Below are 9,206 nucleotides of genomic sequence, written 5' to 3'. Positions count from 1 at the left end.
TAAATTTTGGTTCAGTTCTAGTTTAACAGCACAGCGAAGAAGCTCCGGGACGGTCAAACCGGAGAACGTTTCTCTCTATTACTTGAGGGGTATTTGCTACGGTGCATCAAGGCCGGAGGTAGAGTTCACTTCAGAAAGGGTTAGAAAACTTGTAGTGGCATCTATGGGAAGCGTTCTCCTTATCTTGTGGTAGTCCCCTTTGTACCGAGGTTGAGAGAACTGTCTTGTGTTATGCACTCTGAGAGAGTGCCGTTAACACAGGGATGGGGGAAAGGAGGAGGCTACCGTGTTGAACGGGGGAATGGCTGTTGATGGCAGAAGAACAGGAAAGGGATTCTCAGTTCCCACAGTAATGGTAGGTTCGAGCATACGAGACCAGCAGTTCAAGCCAACATGTTTGAGATAAAGCTGGCAATCATCCAGATGACAGCAGTCAGTAAGGTTTAATGTGTGATTAAAGGAAGATCCGAACAGCATATGCGAACTTCTTGGAAATTTGTGACACCTTCAAGTTAAACGGAGTGCTAGATGACACCATTAGGTTCAGGTTATTCCCATTCTCATTAGAGGATAAGCTAAAGGGGGGGGGGGGGGGTTAATGGCACTACCATCGGGAACTATCACAACATGGAATGATCTAGCACAGAAGTTCTGACCAAGTTCTTTCCTCCAGCAAAATCAGCAAAACTGAGAAATGATATCACATAATTTCTACAAGATGAATCCGAGTCCTGTATGAGGCTTGGGAGAGGTACAAGGAATTGATGAGGAAATGTCCACACCAGGGTTGCCTATTTGGCTTCAAGTCCAAACATTCTACAATGGACTAATGGGTAGTGCAAACCATGGTGGATGCAGCATCAGGAGGAGCCTGCAAATAAGACACCAGATGAGGCTTATGAGTTGCTTGAGGTTTTGGCAAGCAAAAACTACAAAGACCAAATGAGAGAGCAATATCAAGAAAATCTAAGGTCTTCATGAAGGTGATGCTTTCGCAGCCATCTAAGCCCAACTCACGGCACTCGAAAATAGTTAGGAAGTATGTAGGTAAACTCTATTCAAGCACCTCAACTAACTTGTGATTTTTGTGCAGGGAACCATGTGGGCGCGAGTGTCAGTGGGGGAACACATTTGTTCGTCATCTTCATACGGAGCAAGTGAACTACTGGCAGGAAATCAGAGGCAATCAAACAACCCGTATTCCAACGCATACAATCCGGGGTGGAGAAATCATCCAAATCTGGCTTGCGGCAATCAGAACCAACAAAATAATCAATGGAACCAAAAGACATTGCCAAATAATCAACCAGGAGATCCAAGAGTGACAAACTGGGAGGACATGTTTGGGAAATTCATGCAGGAGACCACGGGTTTTATGAATGAGACGAGGACGAATTTCAGAAATCAAAGGGCATCCATTCAGAATCTTGAGGTACAGATGGGCCAATTAGCCGAGATGCTAAATGAGGGACCGCATGGGTCCTTACCAAGCAATACAATGACTAACCCACGTGAGCAAGCAAATGCCATAATTTTGAGGAATGGGACAATTTTGGAAGAAGTTGAACAAGCTGGAAAGGAAGAATCTGAAAAGGAAGTTGATGAAGAGATTGTAGTTAATGAGAAACCAAGCGGTTTGGAGGAACAGAATAAGAAGAAGAAAGAAAGGCAAAAGAAGAAGGAGAAATTACCATTCCCCGAGATACCACCAAAGTTGGCACATCACACTCCACCCGTGCCTTTTCCTCAGAGACTGAAGAAAAAGAATCAGGATATGCAGTTTTCAAAATTTGTTGAAATATTTAAAAAATTGAATATTAACATTCCTTTTGCAGATGCATAGCAGGAAATGCCGAGCTACGCGAAGTTCCTTAAGGAAATCCTATCGAACAAAAGGAAGTTAGAAGATGAGGAAACGGTGATGCTTACGAAGGAGTGCAGTGCCATTCTCCAGAAGAAGTTACCCCCGAAGCTCAAAGATCCAGGGAGTTTTACTATTCCTTGCATTATAGGAGATATTTCGTTTGATTGTATTTTATGTGATTTAGGTGCTGTATTAATTTAATGCCTTTTTCTATTTTCAGGAGATTGGGAATTGGTGAAGTGAAGCCAACGACCATGTCGTTGCAACTAGCGGATAGGTCTATAAAACATCCGAGAGGGATAGTGGAAGATGTGTTGGTGAAGGTGGATAAGATAATTTTTTCGGTAGATTTTGTTGTGTTGGATATGGAAGAGGATAAGGAAATTCCTCTTATTTTGGGTCGACCATTCTTGGCCATGAGGAGAGCACTAATAGATGTGCAAGAAGGAAAGTTACTGTTGAGAGTTCAAGATAAAACAGTAACTTTCAATATCTTTGAGGAGATGAAGTTTCCATCCGAATTGGATTCGTGTTTTAGTGTCGATGTGGTGGATAAATTGGTTGTAGAATCTATTGAAGAAAACACCCCACAATTACCTCTAGAAGCGTGTATAGCCAAATCAAAAACAGTAGAGGTAGATGAGTCAGGGAGTAATGAATGTGCTAGGTTGTTAGAAGCACTTCAACCGATTGATGAGAGTCAAGATCTAGAATTTAAGGAGTTTGATTTTGAAAAAGAGAAGGAAAAGGAAAAAAACGAAGAACCTCCAAAGCTTGAGTTGAAACCTTTACCTTCCTACCTCAAATATGTATATCTTGGGGACTTAGAAACCTTCCCGGTGATCATCAGTTCAGGTCTGAGTAAATTGGAGGAAGAGCAGTTGATTAGGGTGTTGAGGGAACATAGACTAGCAATTGGATGGACTATTTCAGACATTAGAGGCATCTCGCCATCATTTTGCATGCATAAGATACTCATGGAGGATGATATTAAGCCTAGGGTGCAACCACAGCGGAGATTGAATCCTTCGATGAAGGAAGTGGTGAGAAAGGAGGTGGTGAAACTCCTAGATGCGGGGATTATTTATCCTATTTCCGATAGTCCATGGGTGAGCCCGGTACAAGTGGTTCCAAAGAAGGGAGGTATCACGGTAGTAAGGAATGAGAGTAACGAATTGATACCAACTAAGACGGTGACGGGCTGGAGAGTGTGCATTGATTACCAAAAATTGAATGAGGCAACTAGGAAGGATCATTTTCCTTTACCTTTCATTGATCAGATGTTGGAGAGGTTGGCAGGAAATGCCTATTACTGTTTCCTGGATGGGTATTCAGGTTACAACCAGATTACCATCGCTCTTGAGGATCAAGAGAAGACGACTTGCACTTGTCCCTATGGCACTTTTGCTTACCGAAGGATGCCCTTTGGGTTATGCAATTCACCAGCAACATTTCAGAGATGCATGATGTCGATCTTTGGAGACATGGTGGAACGGTTCATAGAAGTCTTCATGGATGACTTCTCAGTTTTTAGTTCGTCTTTTGATAGTTGTCTAACTAATCTTTCTCTTGTTTTACAGTGATGTAAGGAGACGAACTTGGTGCTCAATTGGGAGAAGTGTCACTTCATGGTCTAAGAGGGAATAGTGCTCAGTCATAGGATTTCAAAGGATGGAATAGAAGTTGATCGAGCAAAGACAAAAGTGATAGAGAAGCTGCCACCACCATCAAATGTTAAAGTAATCTGAAGTTTCTTGGGGCATGCGGGGTTTTACAGACGATTCATCAAGGATTTTTCTGAGATTTCTAAACCCCTGTGCAATTTGTTGAATAAAGATGTTGTGTTTGATTTTAATGATGAATGCATGCATGCATGTCTTTCTAACTCTTAAGAAATTATTAGTTTCTGCACCTATTATTGCAATTCCCGATTGGGGAATGCCATTTGAATTGATGTGTGATGCTAGTGATTTCGCTTTAGGGATAGTGTTAGGACAGAGGAAGAACAAAGTGTTGCATATAATTCAATATGCTAGCAAAACACTCACTGATGCACAATTGAATTACACCACCGCTGAAAAAGAATCGTTGGCTGTGGTTTTTGCTTTTGACAAGTTTCGTTCATATTTATTAGGTGCAAAGGTGATCGTCTACACAGACCATTCAACACTTAGGCACTTATTGGCAAAGCAAGAAGCGAAACCTTGGCTGATAAGATGGATCCTGTTGCTTCAAGAATTTGAGTTAGAAATTCAAGATAAGAAAAGGTCGAAAAATGTGGTGGCAGATCACTTGTCAAGGATTGAGAGACCAATCCAGGAAAATGAAGAGGAAAGTCCAATTACAGAAACATTTCCGAATAAGAAGTTGATGAAAGTGGATGAAGCACCATGGTATGCATATTTTGCTAATTATTTGTCGTCGAGGGTGCTCCCTAGTGGTATGACTTTCCAACAAAAGAGAAAATTCTTCTCAGATTTGAAGTACTACTTTTGGGAAGAACCATTTCTGTACAGACATGTGCTGATCAAGTGATAGGGAGATGTGTCCCGGAGGAGGAGATGGAAAGCATTCTACGACATTGTCACGAGAGGGAAGTGGGTGGCCATTTTGGAGGAGCTAGGACAGCAGCCAAGGTTCTTCAATCGGGGTTTTATTGGCCAACCCTCTTTAAAGATTCTTTCCGGATGATTCAGGAGTGCGACCAGTGTCAACGGAGTGGTAATATTTCAAAAAGAGATGAGATGCCGTTGAATAACATCCTGGTGGTTGAGCTTTTTGATGTGTGGGGGATTGATTTCATGGATCCCTTCCCAAATTCGTTTGGGAACACATATATCTTGGTAGCGGTGGATTACGTATCGAAGTGGGTAGAAGCAGTTGCATTGCCAACTAATGATGCTAAGATAGTGATTAAGTTTGTGAGAAAGCATATTTTCTCAAGGTTTGGGGTACCATGGGCAATTATTAGTGACAGAGGTTCCCACTTTTGCAATAGGCAATTGGATGCACTATTAAGTATGGAGTGACACATAGAGTTGCAACACCTTACCATCCACAAATGAGCAAGCAAGTGGAACTGTTTAATAGAGAGCTTAAAGGCATTTTAGAAAAGACAGTTAATGCATCTAGGAAGGATTGGTCACAAAAATTGGATGATGTGTTATGGGCCTACTGAACTGCATTTAAGAATCCAATTGGTATGTCCCCATCTAGGATGGTTTATGGGAAAGCATGTCACTTACCGGTGGAACTCAAGCATAAAGCATACTGGGCAGTCAAGCAGCTAAATATGGATTTAAGAGCTGCTGGAGAGGAAAGGATGCTGACTTTGAACGAACTTGATGAGTTCCGTCTCAAAGCATATGAAAATGCTCAAATTTATAAGGAGAAGACAAAAAGGTGGCATGACAAGCATATCAAGAAGAAGAATTTTGAAATGGGGCAAAGAGTGTTGTTGTTCAATTCTAGACTTAGGCTATTCCCCAGAAAACTTAAGTCTAGATGGTCCGGACCATTCATAGTTACAAGAATTCACTCATCCGGAGCAGTGGAAGTTACACATGAAGAAAATGGCACTTTTACAGTCAATGGACAGAGATTGAAGACATACATTGATAGGGTGATGAGTTGCAAGTCCATCCCGACGGCTTGACATTCCGACTTGAGGAATTGAGAGAGTCGAGCTTTCAACTATAAACAAGCGCTCCTTGGGAGGCAACCCAAGTGTTATTATTTATTTTTCTTTATTGATTTGTTTGTAGTTGTTTAGTTTTGTTTGATATTGTGATTGAATTTTAATTGATGTGTGTTTGTTTTGTTATGTTTCAGGTGAAATTGGGAATCAAGGAAGAAAACTGAAAATTCCAGTTTTTGCCGCGGTGAAACAATTTTTGACAATTTAGAAGGCAAAAAGGTTCCAGACTTCGCCGCGGCGATGCTTGTTCTTCGCCGCGGCACTGTACTCTCGGTAAGTTTTCGCCGCGGCGAACTAATTTGGTGAAACTTTGATTAAGGGAACTTCGCTGCGGCAAAGATAGTTTGTCGCTCGGCATTGTGGCCTCGGTAATTTTTCGCCGCAACGAAGTAGTTTTCTTCACCGCAGCGAGACGTGGGTTTTGAATTTAGGGTTTATGAACGAAGAACTTCGCCGCGGCGAAGCTTTTCTTTGCCACGGCGAAGAAGGTTTTATATAAATACTCACTTTCGCCTTTTCATTTTCACGCAACTGATCAAACCCATTTCAGAGAAAAAATTTTCAAACTTCAATCCAAAGCCTCCCCAATGATTTCCAAACAAAAAATTTTCACTCCTTAACCTTCCTAAACACCAACCCAACGCATTTCAACACAGATTTTTGCCAAAAGTGACAAAATTTTTTGAGTTCAACGATTTGGGGGTTTTGCATTCTAGGTTGATTTTGGCTCAATTGGTGGCAAGTACTCCATACTTTGGGTAAGATTTCACATTCTCTAAGATTGTTTCTCAAAAATTTCGAGTTTTAAATTGTGAATTTGAAATTTGTGGATTGTTGGTGGATTTGCGAAATTTTGGGTGATTGTGCCTTTGATTTTGTTTAAGGAAGGATTGTGTGTGTGTGGTGTGATATTGAGGAGTGTGGACTTTTAATTTTGAAGTGTTTGGGTGATTGTGGAAAAATTTGTAGTTTGAGGGTTGAAGTGCAACTTTTTGGAAGTGTTGTCAATTTTCTTTTTCAGGTTTGAATTGGTTAACGTAGGACACTTAGGTTTGAATTTTTAAGTGCATTGTTGAGTTGATATCTAGTTTTAGAAAAATGTCACTCAAAGTCAAAGCACCTTCCAAGGGCAAAGGGAAAGGAAAGAAAGTAGATGATCGGTTTGTAAGTGACAAAGCTCGGCAAAACTATGAGACAGCAGCCAAAAGAAAAGAGAAAGGATTTATCCCTGAATGTGGGCTGACTGCCACCGAGGCTGATGAGTGGAGTCAAGGGAGAAAGTGGGAGAATTTTATGGATGAACCCGAACATGCGGCTGTGGAAAAACTGGTGAGAGAGTTTTATGCCAACCTCCCTGAATGTGATGAAGGGGTTGTCTTTGTAAGGGGTATTGATGTGATTTTCACGGCAAAGGTCATCAATGATTTCTATGGCCTACCTCAGATTAACAATGATGAATATGAGGAGTTTAGGAGGACACATAAAAATGATGAGGTGATTCTTAGGACCATAGCGAAACCAGATGCCTCCTGGGATATTTCAAAAAAGGGCAAGAAAACCATTAAGGGTACTAGTTTAACACCAATGGCTCAGTTGTGGCAGTATTTTGTTTCAGCTAGGATGATGCCGGAGACGCACTATAGTACAATGACGTATGATAAGGCAATCTTGTTATATTCTATTGCCACAGGAAAGAGAATGGACGTGGGGAACATCATTCTGACGAGTATTCAACTTGCAGCCAAACTAGGGCGAGGCAGAGTTCCGTTCCCACAACTCATTATAGAGTTGTGCACTAAAGCAAACATCGAGGTACAGGCTGATGAGCCACTGATCCATGCTGCCCCAGTTCTCAACACAGCCTACTTCCGTAAACATCTTGCGCATCAACCAGAAGCAGGGCCCAGATCAGGCACCAAGAGAAGGAGAACCACAAAAGCGGCCACCGCATCTAGTTCGACAGTCCCAATGAGAGAAATGATGTAGAAAATGACGGGTTTGATGAAATGTAATAGCTGCTTTCTACTCAAGTACTCACAAAATATACATAATGAAAATACATATAAGATAGTAAAAAGAGTTGGGCCCAAATTTTTCTTTTATTAAACATATTCATTCTTTATACAAAAGTTGGGTTATGTACAAAAGTTATCAAAAACATGGTGGACAGTGTAACCATTTCTCCTCTCGTGCCGACGTCCATCCAACCGTATCCTCACCTAGATCCTGCAAAAACATAGGAAACAACAGGGTGAGCACAAAACAATACTCAGTAAGTAAATCCTCTACTCATCTATCCCTGTAACTCTCTCTAATTCTTTCCTTACAATTCTCATTTATTCTCTCTCTTTTATACTTCTCTCTATTTTCTCTTTCTCATAACTCTTTTCTACTAACTCTCTTTTGTAAGTCACGGCCTCATCTTACTGGAGGCACGGTCGGGACTCGCTCCCGCTCTCCGTGACTTCTACTCGTTCTAGCCGATTAGACTCAGTTATGCATGGATTCGAAACCTTTGGCCATGTGAGTGTATAAACTCTCTCTCGGGTACTCTCAGGTATAGCCCTCATCCGCATGTACTCTCACGAGCTACACCACTTTTCTCTCTCATACTCAAGCCACTCTCTCTCTTTGAGACGTACATACGGGAATACTCTACCCATTACTCACGGGTTCCCCATCGCACAACCTACTCTATTATCTTTTTCTCTCTTTTCTCTTAATGAAGCTCACACTCAAAGTTCTCTACTCTTTCTCTACTCTCTTTCTCTAATGCAATTAATGCATATGAATGACTCATGCTCATTAATACACTCATGTAATGCAATTATGCCATGTAGCAAAATTTAAGGCTTTCTACTCTTATTCATGCTTCTCTTGAGCATTTCATCATACAACTCATGTGCATATAAAACTCTATTTTAACAATAACTTTTCTCTTTCTTTAATCATCCAAAAAATGGGAGAAAAACTCCCTTATACACTCTAAACTCCTGTCAAAGAAAAACACTCCTATAGGGTTTGCTCAAAACTTCCTTCAACCTCAAACAAAACTCAACTCAACATCATAAAAATCTCAACACTTCTCATATTCCAATATATTCAATACTCATCAATAACTAATAATCTCATCTCATCTCATCTCAACAAACATAATACATACACATTCATACACAAATCTCTACTCAAAGGAGTTCTTACATCTCAACTTGGGTTGGATTTACTTACCTTGTGAATAAGTGGCTTCTCTAACACTTCTCCTTCCCTTTTTGTGGCCTAGCTTTTCTCTGCAACTTTAAACAACAATAGCAACATAAGACTTCAATAAATCATAAGCAAATTCTTATCTAAAGCAAGAATTCTTACCTTAGGATGATTTAGATGAAATCTCTACTAAAAACTACCCCAAAAACCTTAGAAACTCTTGGAAAATTGAATGAAGAATTGAGAGAACTTAGGAAATGAGAATGGCAGTGGAAATGGGTGAAATGAAGGTTTTACTACACTTAATCCCTTGTTAGCTCAATTTACATTCAAACATTCCCATTTTACCCTTACACTTTTTTAGAAATTCCATCTTTACCCTTTAATTATTTGCAAATACACCCTCATCTCCAACACATTCTCTACTAAATTTCCTTACAT

At 40.5% G+C, this 9,206-nt stretch overlaps 1 non-coding gene across 1 annotated transcript; it reads right to left on the bottom strand.

The window, feature by feature from the left end:
- Nucleotides 1-684: 684 nt before the first annotated feature.
- LOC116141920 lies at nt 685-793 on the bottom strand. The gene has a single exon (XR_004129908.1). It is a non-coding gene; the product is annotated as a small nucleolar RNA R71 (small nucleolar RNA).
- Nucleotides 794-9,206: the final 8,413 nt, after the last annotated feature.

Source organism: Pistacia vera, unplaced genomic scaffold (assembly GCF_008641045.1).
Source record: "Pistacia vera cultivar Batoury unplaced genomic scaffold, PisVer_v2 Contig1005, whole genome shotgun sequence".
Lineage (NCBI taxonomy): Eukaryota > Viridiplantae > Streptophyta > Magnoliopsida > Sapindales > Anacardiaceae > Pistacia > Pistacia vera.
The sequence above is the reverse complement of the archived record's forward strand: the minus strand, read 5'-3'. Positions and strand labels throughout refer to the sequence as shown.